Here is an 18,585-nt window from a genome sequence, read left to right as displayed (position 1 = left end):
GCATTCTTTTGATTCTCCTCCCCGTCCCTCCAGAAGCGGAGGGAAGAAAGGTCGGGGGGGAAGTGGATTTCGTGGTTCTGATTTACGGCCTGAGCTTAAACCACGACAGGGTTAAAGGGAGAACAGCGATCGGGGATATTATTGTGGGGATCTGTTACAGACCGCCTGATCAAGAGGAATCTGTGGATGAAGTGCTCTACAGACAGATAGGAACAGCCTCACACTCACAGGCCCTTGTTCTCATGGGGGACTTCAACCACCCTGACATCTGTTGGAGTGAAGGTACGGCCCGGCACAAGCAATCCAGGAGGTTCCTCGATTGTGTGGAAGACAATTTCCTTCTGCAAGTAACAGAGGAGCCGACAAGGAGAGGTGCCATGCTCGACCTCGTGCTCACCAACAGGGAAAGGCTGGTTGGAAATGTGACGCTCCAGGGCAGCCTTGGTTGCAGTGACCACGAGATGGTCGAATTCGAGATCCTCGGGACAGTGAGAAGAGCGTGCAGCAAGCCCACTGCCCTGGACTTCAAGAGAGCAGACTTTGGCCTCTTCAGGAGCCTGCTTAGTAAGGTTCCATGGGATGCAGCCCTAGAGGGCAAGGGGGGCCCAAGATTGTTGGTTGTTATTCAAGGATCACCTGCTCCAAGCTCAGGAGTGTTGCATCCCAACTAGAAGGAAGTGCAGCAAGAGGGCCAGGAGACCTCCTTGGATGGATAAGGATGCCCAGGAAAATTCAAAGGAAAAAAGAGGCTTATAGAAGGTGGAAGCAGGGACAGGCAGCCTGGGAAGAAGACATGGATGCTGTCCGGGAAGCTAGGGACCAGGTGAGAAAGCTAAGGCCCAGTTAGAATTGAACTTGGCTAGGGATGTTAAGGATAACAGGAAGGGATTCTATAGGTACGTAGCGAATAAAAGACAAGACTAGGGACAACGTAGGCCCCCTTCAGAAGATATCAGGAGAACTGGCTACCCGGGATTTGGAGAAGGCTGAGGTTCTTAATGACTTCTTTGCCTCGGTCTTCACTGGCAAAGTCTCTGACCGCACCACCCAAGTCTTGGAAGGCGGATGCAGGGACTGTAAGAATGAAGACCCTAGGCCCACTGTAGGAGAGGATCTGGTTCGAGACCATCTTAAAAGCCTAAACGTACACAAGTCCATGGGACCTGACGACATCCATCCGCGGGTCCTGAAGGAGCTGGCGAATGAAGTTGCTAAGCCACTGTCCATCATATTTGAAAAATCATGGCAGTCAGGTGAAGTTCCCAATGACTGGAAAAAGGGAAATATAACCCCCATTTTCAAGAAGGGGAAAATGGGTGACCCGGGGAATTACAGACCAGCCAGTCTCACCTCTGTGCCTGGCAAAATCTTGGAGCAGATTCTCCTAGAAGCCATGCTAAGGCACATGAAAAACAAGGAGGTGGTTGGTGACAGCCAGCATGGCTTCACTAAGGGGAAATCCTGCCTGACCAATTTGGTGGCCTTCTATGACTTAAACAGGGGAAGTTTAGGTTGGATATAAGGAAGAAATTCTTTACTGAGAGGGTGGTGAGGCACTGGAATGGGTTGCCCAGGGAGGTTGTGAATGCTCCATCCTTGGCGGTGTTCAAGGCCAGGTTGGATGAGGCCTTGGGTGGCATGGTTTAGTGTGGGGTGTCCCTGCCCATGGCAGGGGGGTTGGAAGTAGATGATCTTAAGGTCCTTTCCAACCCTAACTATTCTATGATTCTATGATTTAAAGCATTGATATACCGAATATATTCCCTAAACTAATCCACAAAATGAGCTCCTTCCACAAGTCCAAGTGACCAATGCATTATCTAAAAGGTGACTAAAGGTTGTCCCACAAAAACAATACCCAGGAGGCAACTAACAGCTCTCTGAAGACATGCTGCTTCTCCCTGTGTAAAACATCTGTGTCAATCTTCTCCCCTTGGACATCAGTTATTTCTAAAACTTTTCAGGAGCTTGACAGATACTCACATGGTTGCTTTGCACTGTCATAGCCAGTTTATTAACAGGAATCAAACAAACTGCCTTAAAAACTAGGTCAGGTCTCGCTCCATACTATAACATACCCAGAACAGGGTCAGTATCAAACTCAGACTACAAACTCCTCATTAGGAAAAGACTTCTACTTTTATGTTTGTGCAGTGCACACTGCAGTGAATCACAGGTTTCAGAAGTTAATATCAACACAAAGTTATAAAATAATTCAACTACTACTAATAAGCTTTGGTACTAAACTCTGCTCAGAAAATGGACTGAGTAGCTGAATTCAGTAGGGAATAATTTTCCCTAGACCCATTTGGATGCCAGAAAGTATCTTGAAATAGTGTTTGTCTGAGCATTTCTGACTCCTGGAGCTTTCTCTCCTTTTGTATGTAGCCTGAGAAAGCAGAAGCAATCACATCAACTATCTAACATTAGTTTAGTGCTAAGACAAGAAAGTGAAAAAGCCTTAGTAAACCAAAATTTTACTGAAAACAGCTATTAAAAAGGATGAATTAAAAAATGGTAGGTAAACATATTCTTCACTTTCCAGATGCCATGGTTGGACATTTCAGATAGTAGGAATCTTTCCAAGTTCAACTTGTGCTTTCCCAAACCAAACAAGACAAACCACAGAAGTCTGCCCTCTTTTCAGCTTCTGGGAAGATCACAGATGTGGTTGTTCATTATGGTCCCAAGTCAAGTAACATGGCACACACACACACCCCACCCACCCAGCTCTTGAGACATACCCCCCCATTTAAAGGGAATCCACTGTACTAAGAATTTAACTCTTTTTTTGGTAAGTTCTGCAAATGTTAGTTTTTCCTATTTACTTTAATGGTCACCAGAGTGTTTTATATTAAGGACACTGTAAAAGAGCAGCCACAGTGGTCTGACATACCAGTTTAAAATAGAGACGTTTGGAAAGGAATTGCTCTGAGGCTCTAAACAACACGGATTGCAATCCACTGCTTAAAATTAGCTTTTGTGGTTTGTTTTTAGATATTCCTAGCAACAAACTCAATCTGATTGCTCCCTCTTGGTTGACTTTATTGCACCTAGCAATCTAGGAGGCCAGTAACAGAAATTTCACTTAAAATATGGCTATTAATGCTCCTAAAGGTAGCCTATTATGTGAGTAAGCTGTGTCACAGGTCTTAGTCATTGCCTAGATTTTTTTTTCCATAGGACAATAAGTGCTTGGCTAGGAATTAAGAGCTCTACATGCTTCTAGGATGAAATAGTTTATCACTATTAAAACTAGACAGGAAGAAATCTTCCAAATGACGGAACTGAACCCTGGCAGTTTCTTAATTCCTATGTCATATTTAATGGAAAGAACCCTCCACCACAGAACAAGTGTTTAGCCATCAAAGGTATCCCACACTCCTTTTCTGAAATCCTTGGTTAATCTACGTTGCCTATTAATGCAGTATTTTGCCCTAGTTTATTGGCAAAGGCAGCCCTTTAGTTTCTTTCCAGCAGGAAACCAATTAATAGATTCAAGAGCAAAGCAGGGCTACTTTAAAAACAAACAAGAAGGAGGAGCACAGTAGCTGAATGCTGTGCTCTTCCCCAAGACAGTTAGAATATCCATTTGTTTAAAAATTGGAGACACAAGGGCAGCGCATCTCCTTTACACCAGTCAGCACAAATGGGAGCAAGAGCACTGCAACTGCAACAAAAGTGCTTGGTGTGCTTCAGAACTCATTTAGGCGTGAAAGGACAGAGCAGTGTAGGAAGACCTCACAATGCTACAGAAGACGGGAAATTCAGATTTTTTCATCTATACCAGATTTGTTCTAAATGGAGATTAGGGAGGTTTCTGCACCAGACATTACAATCAACACTAACTGTAAGCTAAGGCAATGCTACATAAGCTTTAAGCCTCTGAAGTCTAATAGTGGCAATCACACAGCTGTGTTAATGGGGAGTTTGGGAATACGATTGACAAAGCAACTACCAACACATTTGTAGTGTATCCATACTCTACAAAAAAAAAAAAACGAACATCCAAACCCCACTAATGAAGGTCTACAGAAAAGAGTGAAAATGAGGACATACAGACCAGGAAACATCCAAGTACGAGGTTTAAAAATATATAAATCATAAGCTGACCACATGGGGTTTCTATGTTGTTGTTTAGCAAACGAACAAAAGTAACTCACCATTTGTAAAAATGCCTGATAAAGATGACAAAAAAAAAAAATCAGTATGAAAAAAATATTCACAAAGCAATATAAAAGGAACTTGTTACTGCTACAGAAAAATGGCACTAGAGCAATAATTCAGGCAGCTGGGCAGACCTCCTTCCCCAGGAGCTGGTCAGCAATACAGACTCTTGCACTCAGGCATAGCACTTTCATACTGAGTGACAAACTGGCTTAACTTCTACCCAAATGTTTGAATCATCTGAGTTGGTTGAGGAAGATGCACCAATACCTCCCACTGACCTGAAATAACCAGGGTTCCTGCAGTGGTCAGAGACTTAGCAGATGGAAAAAGAAAAGTGGTATGTAGTGTATAAGGCAATATAATTATCCTGTGTCACAGACAGTTTGTACTCACTCCTGCCTTCTCTACTAACATATGAAATGAAATGTTTTGTTCCGGGGAGACTGGCTTTACATTTTGGTTAAAGAAAGTGTGGTTGAAAAGTGGGTGTTGTGCTTGGAACAGCAAGCAGTGAGGTTTGAGAAGGCTCCAAGTTCCTGGAGAAGTTCCTTACACATCCTCTGTGAAAACTACTTGTGCAGCTCAGCTTGTGCATGTGACAGACCAGCCACCAACCTGCCTCATCCTCCTCCCTGGGATCTAGTCTTTACAGAAATGGGAAACAGCACCTCAAAATCATGGCAGATACGTTAAGAGAACTACTGATTAATACGTCTTTCACCATGGTAGCAAAGGAAAAGGATGAAGATGACAGGTTCCCTCTTAGAGATGCAGAGCTCTTTGGCAGCTTCATTCTCACTGGCAGTTCTTACCCTGCAGCATGATTTCAAGCCAACCTGCAAATTTTATATGAAAATGAAACTTGATTCAGATAAGGAGAAAGCAAGCTGGAAGTGAAGAAAAAAGAAGGAAGAGCTGAATTTCTAGCTATTGGGGATGGGAGGAAGATTTAGTAAAATTGAGGTGACAGCAAACACAGAAAGAGCTATTGATCCCTATTGGAATCATTATACTAAAAGGAAAATGGAAAACTGATCAGAAATAAAATTCAAGACCCACTCTAATGTCTGAACCTACAAAGGGTCAAGAAAATTTCTCAAATACCACTGTAATGAATTTCTGTAAACTGCATTCAAAAGAAATAGAAAAAGCAGAAGCTTTGCTTGTGAAAGCTCAGGAACTGCCTTTGTTAAACAGCAACAAGACCTTTTTGCACAAGACAGATGATTGCTACAAGGACTTGGTATGCAGTGGTTGCCTAACTCTTCTCTATGAAGGTCAAAATACACAACAGCAGACAAGTGTCTTGACTTGTGCCTCTTTCCCTACTTTGTACATTGCCAGGACATTCCAGCACATTTAAGTACTGGAATCCAACTGCTTTTCCCTGTTGCTTTGCGCATCTGCAGTAGTCAGTGTCCTCTAGCAAGAACTCACTGAACAGAAGGGGAAAAAATTAAATAAAATAAAATCTAAAAAAATCACCACCAACAAAAAAACCCCAAAACAACACAAACATCACAAAAAAACCCTTCTTCTAACAAACTAAAATAAACAAACAACCCCCCCAAAAAATAAAACTAACTTTACTTACTCTTGCAATCCTCTTTTAACAGGAAAGTAATTTACAGAACCTGGAACAAACTATTGAGAAAATCAGTATCACATATACATAGAACCTGTTCAAAAAGTAAACATTTGCAGCCAGATTTTAGTTCTACAGACTGCAAAAGAAGGGGAGAAATAACTCCCATTCAGGTTTTGGTGTTTTAAAAAACAAACTCACAACAACAAAACAAATAAAAAGATAAATCCCCCTCCAGTATTTGAAATGAAGCCTCAGAAATGCAACCCCCAGTTATTTATTGCAAGTTCCTCTGTAGTAACAGAGACATTAAGAACAAGATTTAAAACCTTGAAGACTGAGAAACCTTTGCCTGGTTAGAACCACTCCATGTTGTTCTGATCAAGCCACGAACCCTGCACATATTAACCACCAGGCAAACAAAGGAATGCAGAGGGCTCTAGAATGAACTGACCTAGTTTACTTTTTAAAATTTTGCTTACACACACACACACACACACACACACACACAAAATTTCCTACCTTCAAACCTTTCTTAGCTATTGGGGGAGATTTTTTTGTGGACTAAAGCAAACAAGTAGGTTTAATCTCGCATCCTGTTTAATAAGCTATAATCAAAACCAAACTCTGCTTGTGGCTGTCACCACAGAACGAGTTTGTCACCTCCGTAGTGCAGTTCTTGTCACAGGCTGAAAAAAAAAACCCACTACTTGACTGATGCAGACAGTTTTTATTTACATCTTTATTAAATTTCATTTTAGCTAGCCAAGTCTTTATGTTGGACTGGGCCAAGCTGTGCCTCTGGCTACTGCTACAAGGCATAACATCATCATGATGCAACTTATGAATGCATCATCATCGTAGATCATCCACACTGCACACTTGTCACCAAATTACGTTACACTGATTTAGTTAGAGGTCTCTGCTGTCATTAGGGTTACAGACAGCTATTTACAAAGCATTACATTTGTCTGAAGCAAAGCCAGAGTATTTTGCTTCCTTCCACAGTGAAACATTATAACTATTTTAATGTTATAAACAATGAAACAGAAATGAACAGCTCCATAAGAAAGCTCCACAAATTCAAGCTCACACTAGATCATTAGAGAAGAATTTTGCCTTTTACTGGCAAACTCAGATTTTGCCCATCTGCTCCCTTCTCTCCCTGCTAATGAGCAGGAGCAAGCTACGTCTACGAAAGCATCTCTAAAGATGATGAAACACACAAGCTTTCCTCCAGATGTTTAGAAAAGATCAATGAATTCTGCCACTATGTTCACAATCACACTGACAAAAGTGGCAGGCTCTTGCCTCCTAGAAGAGGAAATTCAGGGCAACACTCTTCTGCTTTGCATTAACAGGCTGAACTATGCATGGTACGTTCTTGTTTGTTACACAAATACCTCATGATCATCTGTATGCCACAAATATTTTCCAGTACAGACTTCTGCCAGGATATGCTCCATTTCAGTAATTCTTTAGAGATGTTTCAGTGAAATAAGGTTGGTGGGCAGCAGAAAGATTCAAAGGAAGAGAGGCCTATTTCAGCTAATTATGTGCACAGTATGTCAGAGCTGCTCTCACAACATCACAGTTGTTTCACATTTGCCAAAGCAAATACACTAACTGAGGTTTCTACTTCAAGAAAAAAGAATGACCAGCTCCACATACTTTTCCAAGAAGCTGGACACAGGTCCTCAAAGTACCTTATGCACACTTTTCCCCTCATGCTTCAAAAAATAGGTGTTTCCTGCAGAGGTTTCAGGATATTCAAAAACACCTCAGCAGAAAACTAAAGAGGGAGGTGAGAACAAGCTGTACTGCTGATAACATGGTGGAGAATGGGCGCAGAGGTAGATCACTATGTCTGAAGGCCTTGGGACTCTCAGGGAGAGGGATGGAGAGCTAATCTTAGCAAAGGACACTAAGGGACATGGAGATCAGTCTCCTGTGAGATATGGTCACTCCCTGAAAGCACAAAATGCAGGGTAATGTACATCACACAATGGGAGAGAAATTATTTAAGCTAAAGAGACATCACTTACCACAATGACAGACGTATAAATTTGCCATTATCCATTTATTATATAGAAACTTTCTTCAAGTTCTTAAGAGTCAGAGATGCATTATATGGTTCTATTACAGCTTTCTAAAAGTAGTTGGAGCAGAAATACCCATTATTTGTAAGCTGAAAGTTTATTAAAGGAATTATACTACCTACAGTTCAAAGCGTAAGGGACCCCAGAAATCCTTTCCATTCTCTAAATTTTAAAACAACTAGTCAAAATTAAAAGAAAGCAATGAAACTGTAAATTTTTTTGAACCTTGCTTTTTAAATAAGAGATATGGAAAACAAAATTGGATATTTTGGTACTAAATGTCCTCTCTCCCTTTTCTCCCCATTTTGTGTTTCTCCTAGCAAAAAAAGATGTGGAAAAAAAAAATTCACTTAGTGTTAAAAAAGTGAGCAGAAAAAAAAAAACCAATGAAAAATATTTCAACAAGCTTTACAATTAAACAGTACTTCTTTACAGTAAGACATGTTACTGAAGCTGAGCATACAGCTTCTTACATTAAAATCTCAATGCTGAAATTCAAGCCAATGAGGGCATGATTATGTTTCTTCACAAGAGTTTTTTCCTGTGATCAGAAGAAATCAAACAAAATCATTACACTTTGATAATTAAGCCAAGAACACGAGCTTCAGTGGAAAGATAAAAAAAAAAAAAAAAAAAAAGAATCTGCCGGTCTGTGTTTTTTCAATACTATTTCCAGAAGAAGCATGCATGCAAAAGTGGCACTGGTTGGGAAAATGGAAAGCAACCAACAGGAAACTATGAGCTGAAGCAAATGAAGACTCTAAAGATGTCATTATTTCTGCATATAGCTATGTATTAGCGTAAGCATAATGCAGCACTTCCAGCTCTACTGGTATCTACAGGATGATCTTTTCCAAACCAGAAATAGAAAAGCTGATGGGACTCTAATTATTTAAGCAGAAATTTTACTGCCTTCTAGAAAACAAGATAAATATGTGCTAATTGTTTTTGATTGACTGGAAATGCAACTATCAAATATATCAACAATTAGGTATAGAGTACATATAGATACGTAGCCATCTCAAAAAGGAAATCACCTTTTTATTATCTCCCTTATCTGAAGTATCAATTTACTGCTGTTTAAAATTGCAAATTGTGGGACATTATACTATTAAACAAAGGACCATATATGAAAGCAAAACAAGCCCTGTTATAGAGATATAAAGATACATATTGTGTAAAGATATAAAGGTACATATTATATATTTATTTTATATAAAGATATAAAAATAAAGGCCCTGTGAACCCATTTTAGGTAGTACTATAAAACTGTGCTTTGAAGACAGTAACTGAACTACACAAAACCAAACAAGTCTTTCTCTCTGTGCCCTGGATTTCATTAAAAAGTTAACTAGAATGCACACTCTGGGTTTTTCTTCCTACATTTAATTGGTAAATGAACCAATCCTTTTCATTCTAGAGCTCCATAATTAAAAGCAAACTCTGACAAATTCCCTCCTCTGTAGTAGCTTGGGCTATGTGGTTTAGATTTTTACGGGGTAACACAACAGCAATTCCAAAGACTATAAAAGCCATCTCTCAGGCACTTTCTTTTTTCTCCACAGCTCCTGTTTGCATAAAAGCCCTACAAAAAAGTGGCTGCATTGGAAACTACATCTGTCTGTGCCCAGGCCAAGTGTCGTTAAAGACAGTCAAGGCAAACTCCTACCACAACAATCTCTCCTTTGTCAGTCACAGGGATCCCATGAGAAACCACCAACCAGTCTAGGAATTTGGCTCAAGGTAGTGTTAGACAAGTCTGAAAGACAAAAAATAAGGGTCAGACTTTATTTAGATTGACTGTTTAAAACCGGAACTAACAGCTGCATTCTGCCTATGAGCTTTTAAACTTGCGTGATGTGACAACTGGTCTTAGCGAAGACAGGCAAAATTTATCTTTCAACCCTTTCTACTCTCTGCATTTGCTGGCTCAGTTTCAACTTATCACAGCTTGGGAAAATTAATCTCATTACACAAGAAGTTTTTTTTGGGGCAGTTGGTTTTTGCTTGTTTTGGTTTTTTTTTTTGTTGGTTTTGGTTGTTGGTTTTATGGTTTTTGGTGGGGTTTTTGTTTGTTTTTTTTTTTTTTAAATTATTATCTTTTTAATGCAATGGATTTCCAAGCCTGAAAAAAAGACAAAATTAGAAGGGCCAAAGCCCAATTAGAAATTAGTCTGGCTACTGCCATAGCAGACAATAAAGAAAATGTTTCTATAAATACATTAACAACAAAGAGAGGGTTAAGAACAACCTCTATCCCTTACTGGATGTGGGGGGAAACAGTGACAAAGGATGAGTAAGAGGCTGAGGTGCTCAATGCCACCTTTACCTCAGTCTTAAGACCAGTTGTTCTCTGGGTACCCAGCTCCCTGAGCTGGAAGACAGCAATGGGGGGAAGAATGAAGCCCACATAATCCAAGGGGAAGGGATTAGCAACTTGCTACACCACTTAGAGAAATGCAAGTTCATGGGTCCAGATAGGATCTACCCAAGGATATTGAGGGAGCTGGCAGAAGTGCTCACTGAGCCACTTTCCATCATTTATCAGCAGTCCTGTCTAACTGGGGAGGTCTCAGCTGACTGGAGGCTAGCAAGAGCCAAAAGGAGGATTTGGGGAAGTCCAGAACTATCAATCTGATCTCAGTGCCAGGGAAGGTTATGAAGCAGATTATTTTGAGCGCCATAATGGAGCATGTACAAGACAACCAGATGATCAGGCCCAGTCAGCACACATTTACAAAAGCAGGTCCTGCTTGACTAACCTGATCTCCTATGACAGTGACCCACTTATTGGATGAGGGAAAGGCTGCAGATGTTACCTGTCTAGATGTCAGTGAAGCCTCTGACACCATTTCCCACAGCATTCTCCTGGAGAAACTGGCTGCTCATGGCTTAGATGGTGCACCCTTCACTGGGTAAAAAACTGACTGGAAAGCTCCTGGTGGAAAAGGACCTAGGGATGCTGACTGATGGCAGCTGAACATGTGCCTGCTTGCGCCCAGGCAGCCAAGAAGGCCAACAGCATCGTGGCCTGTATCAGCAATAGTGTGGCCAGCAGGGCCAGGGCAGCGATCATTCCCCTGTACTCGGCACTGGTGAGGCCCCACCTTGAATCCTGTGTTCAGTTTCGGGCCCTGCACTACAAGAAAGACATTGAGGTGCTGGAATGGGTCCCAAGAAGAGCAACAAAGCTGGTGAAGGGTCTAGAGCACAAGTTTTATGAGGCGTGTCTGAAGGAACTGGGGCTGTTCAGTCTGGAGAAAAGGAAGCTCAAGGGGAACCTTACTGTTCTCTACATCTACCTGAACAGAGGTTGTAGTGAAGTGTTAGTCTCTTCTCCCAAATAACAAGCAATAGGACAAGATGAAGTGACCTCAAGTGGCACCAGGGTGGGCTTAGACTGGATGTTAGGAAAAAATTCTTCACCAAAAAGGTTGTCATTGGAACAGGCTGCCCAGGGAAGTGATTGAGCCACCATCCCTGGAGGTGATGTAGACATGGAACTTCAGGTATGATATAGTAGTGTACTTGGCAGTATTAATGATTGGACTCTATGATCTTAAAGGTCCTTTCCAACTGAAACAATTCCATGATTCTATGAATTCAGAAAACAGCAATTGGCAGGAGTCCTACTTTGACTTCAAGCTATTTTCCATTTTCAGATTAATCTGACAGTGTTATTTCTGAGACAGATATCATCAGCTCCGATCCTTTCCAATGAGGACTCAGAAAACCTGTATTCTCAAACTGAGTATGTAAATTTTTAACATAATACCCACCCTTCATTACCAAATCTAAAAAATGCAGCTTGAGATTAGTTTCTAGCCAAACACACAAGGTTCTGGTCTTCCTTATTCACCCTAAGTTTTCAACAACATGCTAGTTAAAAATACTTTTAATTATTGAAGCATGCCTTAACCTTTAGAATTTTTAAAAATTAGCATTTAATTCCTGAAATATCTCATCCTCCACTCTCTGATATTCATTTAGAGATGGATGTGATAAGGAAAAAAAATACCTACCATGCTTTTAGAAAAAAAAAAAAAAACAACCAAAAAACAGAAAACAGTAGTTACTCAGGCAACTTTTACTTGAACAAGGTCAGACATATATACAATGTAACATTCTCAGCTAACGATCAGTCACAGTTCTGTCACCAGAAGGAGGTTCCCTCTTCTTGGCATCTTGCTCACTTTTAACCTTACCCTCCTACTTGCTTCTTTGCCACAAATCCTGCTTGAAAGATCAGGAAATCTGACAAAATGTTGCTGTTGCCCGCTTCCCACATTCTCTTGATATTTTACAAGGGAAAAAAAGCAACCAATAAAATCTATTTTCATTATGGTGTATCTGCTTGTAAAATAAGAAAACAGCTTTTTAGTGCTTAGGATCAGGGCCATTGGATGCAATAGGTTGCTAACCTGAACACCACAAATTACTACCCATCCCCCAGGTACTCTGAAAGCAAGACAAGTAACTTGCACATGGCTAACAAATACTGCCCGGACACATGGCCTGTCTTAGGCAGGACACCAAAAGATTCACCTCTTTCTCTAATGGTGAGAAGGGCAATTCACTGGTTTGCACAGCTGCAGCCATTCATCTTTTCATTTAGACCTTCAGCCAGTGGCTCCAGTTATGCCTTTCTAAATGGAAGAAGAAAATTAAAAAAAACGAAAAGGAAAGTAAAAGACAGTTTAGTACTAGATATTTTCTTGTGAAGGTAGCTAAGATGCTGAGTCCCTTCTCATACTGTTGGAGTATGGTTTGCATTTAAGCTGCCTGCAAAGTCCTTTCCTACAGCTCTGCCACAGATGTTTTCCAGCTCTTCTGCCAGCCCTTCTTCCTTAGCATGAAACTTGTCCTGGCTAGTACTTTAGGTTATTGCATCAGCTCCATCTGACTCCAGTGTCTCCTGATCTCTTTCTTCCTCATCTTGCCCTTGCCAGCACTTCACTGAGCACTTCACTAACTGCTCCACCAGTACTGCCTTCCTAAGGCCCTCTCTCTCACTTCTATCTTTCAAGGCAGGAGGGATCCTGAGGAAATAGTGCCCTTTTTATCAGCAGCATTTGTCTCTCCTGTTTACTCCTGGCAATCTCTTCAAGCCACAAAAATCCAGTTATCCTCTCTACAAAGGGACCTCACAGATTGACCACCTATTCCAGGCCTCTCTCTCTTCACCCAAACTGAAAATTTCAGTCCTCTTCTCTGACATTTCCTTGGAGATATCCAGCTACTATAGGTTAAGCTCTATGCAGAGCCAGATAAACCTCTTATCTCCTCTCCCACACAAGGCTTTCCTAAGGGGCTCTTCCTTGATTAGCCAGCATTCTGCCAGCCTGCAGACTGACCATTATATTCAACAAGAACCTGTACACTTAAGTTCTGTAGAACAAACACATAATACACATAAAATGCAGTTTTTTCCTTCTGATCTGTCAGACAGCTAAAATGCCTATCCAGGTGCTCAAGATCTTCCTCCTTTCCTTGGGCTTCAACCAAGAAAGTTTGACAAGTATTTCCGAAGTGACATAAGCAATGATCATTTCTCATGCTGCCTTGCCATTCTTTTTTTTTTTTTTATTGTAAGAAAAAAAAAAAAAAACCCAAACAAAAATTCCTTCCCCATAATTTTAATCTTCTCAGCCTGTCTTCTCTTGACTATTTTCTACCAGTGTTTAAGAGCCAGCTGCCTACTTGAAATCAGTTTGTGACTTTGTCCTCCATCACCAACAGAACAATCTATCTCAGAGATGTACCTGACAGATCAATCCATCTGATCTATTTTAGACATGTGTCTTTGGATGAGATTGAGTCAGTCCTAAAATTATCTGGACAAGGACCCAATAATAACAAACAAAACAAATGCAGGAAAAAAAAAAATCTGCTCACACCCCACCCTTTCCACATTAAATCACTACCAGGAATTTTTCACCACTAATAACTCTTGTGGCTCTTTTCTTATACCTCCTGCAGGTTTTCAAAGAAACTTTTAAAGGCATGAAAACTAGAATTTGGGTATTACTGTCATTAATGCTGTGCAAAATGTTTCTTTTATAAATCCCATCAGCAAAGGATTAAATTAGCCCTGTCTTCTCCCTTCACCAGTGCACTTTTAACTTAAAGTTCTGTATCCAGCTTGATCCCTAGTATTTATGCAGGCTTGCTGCTTTCCAGAATGGAAAATCTCTCATCCTAGGAGATGTCTAGAAAACTTGTCACTGAGAAATCTGTCTGCATTCAGGTACACCCTGCACACCTACCTTTGGTTTTACTCATCAAAAAGAAAGAAATTCTCTGTGACTGCTTACTTATTAAAATCTGGGAGTGACAGACTGGTAAGCAGCATAATCAGCCTTTTTTTCTTTTAAGCTTCTGTCTTACAAATGAACCTGCGACATGATGTCTTGTCCAGGCCCAGTCCTGGAGCACCTTGATTCCCAGTTTATTTCCCACAGGCATCTACTTGCTTATATTTCACAGTCAGCTGCTGCTCCATTCACCTGGCATGCTTTTGCTGATGTGCTGTAATCATTTTGCCAACAATAAAGCTCTATTGTGCAGAGCCACAAGCTGACAGGCAGAATTAGCAAACCTGTGTCAGGCTTAGCACAGCACCAGTGACAGATGCTGAAGGAAAGGCTGTGGGATCTGCTCTGTATTTGTGTGACAGCCCATGGTTCATCTGCTTTTTATGTCAGCCAAGAGTAGCTAGGAGGCATGAATGGCCGTGAAACTCATCTCTCTCTGCTTCATCCTGTCAGAGCTGATGATGCAGCTCACAGCCAGATAGCCACAGGGTCCAAGGACAAAAGCTAAAGGACACATAGGAACAACGATGAAGTTTGACAGGTTGTATGCCTAAGAAGGAATTTCAGCTTTACATTCTCCCCTTTACTTATGGTGGTGACAATATGTGATTATGCAAAACATCATCTCCTCACCAGCCTCCTTACCCTTGTCAGAGGGCTGCACTTCATACAGTCCTACACCATCACCTCTACAGAAAGAGGAACTGCAGGGTAAAAGATGAAATCCCTCAGCAGTGACAGCTCTCTCAGAAGCCAAGGACACACAGCACTCAAAGGAAAATTCTGCTGTGCAAGGTATTTACATGCCACAACTAAACTCAAGTCCTGTGATCCCTGTGCCAGGGAGGTTACATCCTGAAACACTTAAGCAAAACTCGAGGGTACCATTTAGTGAAAAGAGAGGCACAATACAAGCTTTGGGCAAAGCTCCTTGCTGTTCACTGCCACCCTAACTCTGCTGCCATTCAAGCCAGGAGGTGAAATTCCCATGGACTCCCTGGAGTCTGAAACTACCAACCTGCCATAGTCCTTCCCTATGGTTTACATATCCCACACTATTTTCTCTTGGCAAGCGTTATTTAGGCTGCCACAGATGAATGGTTATTTACCTGGCTGGTTCATGACAATAAGTTGTTTTATATTGGATCAGATGGGGGAAGCTCTTTAAAGGCTTTTTACAGAAAGCAGCTATGAAACAGAAAGGCTGAGAGCATAATGATAAAAGGTATTTTAATATAACTACTCATACTAATAGAGGAGACACTTTGTACTGAAAACAGGAAAATATCTGACAGGCCAGAAGTTTGAATTATTAGCTTTGCTTTGAACCTGACAGCTATTACTACTCTACTAACTCCTGGATGCACTTTCAGAAGAAGCCTTGTCATTCTGGATTTCTAAGAAGAGGTGGTCTTATTTTGGGTTTAACTACCAGGTTTACTATAACATGTGCAATAGAAAAGCACACACAATCTTTCATGAGAAGGAAGCTCCCCATATACACACACTGCTCATTAAAAAGCTGGAATGGAAAATGTCTTCCCTGTATTTATTTTTCCTTCCAATGAATAACAAACATTTAAAACCTACTATCAACATAATAAAATCAGCATTTCATATTTATCTTACTGGAAAAGGTTTTGTAATCCTTCCAGATGATCTTCAAATGCAGTAGACAAAATATTGTATGATTCTTATAAAAAAGGATATGTAGGCATATCACACTACTTTAAATGGTCTTAATACTGCACAGGAAAAAAAAGGTTTTTCCATATGGCTTGCTAGTCTAGGTTTTTTAAGGAGAAATATCAAAATAATTTGACTATGATTTGGATGGAAGTGCCAAGCAATGCAAGTCCGAATTTTGGAAAATTTCTATCAATTCCTCAGACATGTATGAGAACATAAATCCATTCCTCCATCTGCAAATATTTTAAGCTATTGCTCACTTGAGGTACTACAGAAATTAAACAAGAGTCCAATGGCAGGTTTAGCATGACCTAGAATTCCACACAGATTTAACCTGACCTCATTTTAACAGTCAATCACAAGGGGTCCAGAGAAGTTGCTGCTCATCTCGGATACTTTGAAACACACAAAGTATTTCACTGGAGAAAAGGTGGTGGATTTCAGTTTGCTCTAGGCTTTTGTGTTTCTTGGATTTTGTTGGTTTTTTGAGGGCTTTTTTTCCCCCTTTTGGTTTAGTGCGTGGGTTTGGGTTTGTTTGTTGTTTTGGGGGGGGGGGGAGGGGGTGGTGGTTGGGTTATTAAAATTTTATATTTATTAAGGAAATTTTAATTTTAAATGTTCCAGGTTCACATTCCTGCAGTCCCAAAGAGCCTACATTTGCCCTTGACACTTGAGCACACCGGAGACTCGCCAGATGAAGAGAAACACACAGAGCAACTCCTTTCAGGCCACAAAATGTCCACGCAACATGCAACAGAGGTACACAGGATGGCAGAGTTACAAACGCATTTTGTGTAGTTGACAGCCAAATAGACAGATTTGGCAATGGTTTGATCACTGCTGACTGGCAGTGAGCTACACAGCCAAAACAAAGGTAAATAGGAGGCAAAAAGAAATTGATATAATGGCATTATCCCAAAGCATACACTCTCTATAGTCCCCAGTCTTTACGGGAGTACTCTCCCTATGCCTGTTGGATTACAGCTGTTCAGTGACTGTCAATGTTCTTCCCATGTCTTGTGTTGTATCAGCACATTTACCAAAGGTATTGTATGTGTTAAGAGAGGACTACAGTTCTTTGATAGAAAAGGGAATTAAAATATGTGAGTTATCTTCAGTTTTCTGCCTCAAGTTTCCAATGTAGCTTTAAAACCCAGCCAACCAATGCTCCCCAACACACACAGAATAGAGGGATAGCATGGAAAAAGACGGGAATGATCCAAACAAGGATTATCCAGAGGAAAAATACAGCTCTGGTAAGGCCCCTTCCCTGTGTACGTATTTAAATCATGGCATGCAATGCAATAACACCACAGTAGTCAAAGGCCCCCATTCAGCATGGCTGCCTCCATGGCTAACACTAGGCAACCCTCTAAGAAGGTTCTGAAATAACTCACATCTTTCCCATCATAGAGTACTGCTCACTCAGCTACAGACACACCACGTCTTTACATTCTAAGAGTTCATGCACTTTTAAGATGTACCATCAGATGCCCAATGCTCTGGTTTGTTTTGGGACAGATTACCCTGAAGTCGCTTTTTGCATTTGCATGTTTTTTCCATATGTGGTACTTCACCAAAATAGGTGACATCTGCCAAAGCATACTGCACTACAGGAAAACCACTATATTTATATTATCCTTTCTGAGGAACTCAAGTCTTGTTTTCTTTGCAGATCCGTTATATTACTTAACATTTAAAATCATAGGAAATGTCAATATTCAAAAGCAGCACATATTTTTTTAAATAATTTACACAAAGCATCCCTATTAAAAAAAAAAATCATTTTCTTGTTTCAGTGTCCTGAATCACTGCTGAGTAGGAAGGGGAAAAAAAAAAACACTGACCTCCCCCCAACCTTACTCTGTGCTGGTTTTCCCCTTTTCCTCCCAAAGGGTGAACAGCCTATGTGAAGAAATGGGCCATTCTGACTTGCTAGTAGTTTTACATGGTCCTTGTCATAATGCAGGCAGCTACACAGGGTAAAGATAGGGCTGCTGTTGCTGTTTCTGAAGCAATAAAGTTGTACTTCACTTACAGGTCATTTTCTTTGTTTGTTTTAGACTCACACACCACCAATTAACTTCTCAGCTTAAGGAAACATTAAAGAAACAAAAGCCAAAGTCCATAAAGCATTTATCAGAAGTCTCTAAACTAGAAAAGATCTAGACCTTACCATAACCTGACAGATTTCTACTGTCCTTCATTTAAGACTACTCTCCTTAAATTTCTTCAATCAGAAAGATTTTTTCCTTTTTTTTTTTTTTTTCCTCTCATGTCAAACTGCAGATACTATGAATTCTTCAAAACCTCAATAACCATCAGGGCTGGCCAATTCCCATGTCAGCCATGTTCAGGGAACCATATGAGAACTCCCTTGGTATTGAGAAAAGTGGATTTTCATGTTAGTCAAGGTGACTCTACATTCTGATGTGCCTTTCCATGGATTGTTTTACCCTGGCAAACTCCAAGTTGTAATTTTAGTAACACTCTGTCCAAGGTAGAACAAAGACTGTTGGGGTTTTTTTTGTTTGTTGCTGGTTTTTGTTTTGGGGGTTTTTTTGTTTGGTTTTTTTTGAGGGGGGAATTGTGAGGGGGTTTTGTTGTCTTCTAAAAAAACAGCACCATCTTCATCCTTCTTCCACAGTTCAAGATCCAAATTAGCTGATATCAGAGTGAGAAATACAGTTATTTCAATGAAAATAATGTTTCAGTCTCAGGGGGTGAG

This window comes from Psittacula echo, assembly GCF_963264785.1.
Source record: "Psittacula echo genome assembly, chromosome: 4".
NCBI lineage: Eukaryota > Metazoa > Chordata > Aves > Psittaciformes > Psittacidae > Psittacula > Psittacula echo.
Note: the sequence above shows the minus strand (reverse complement) of the source record.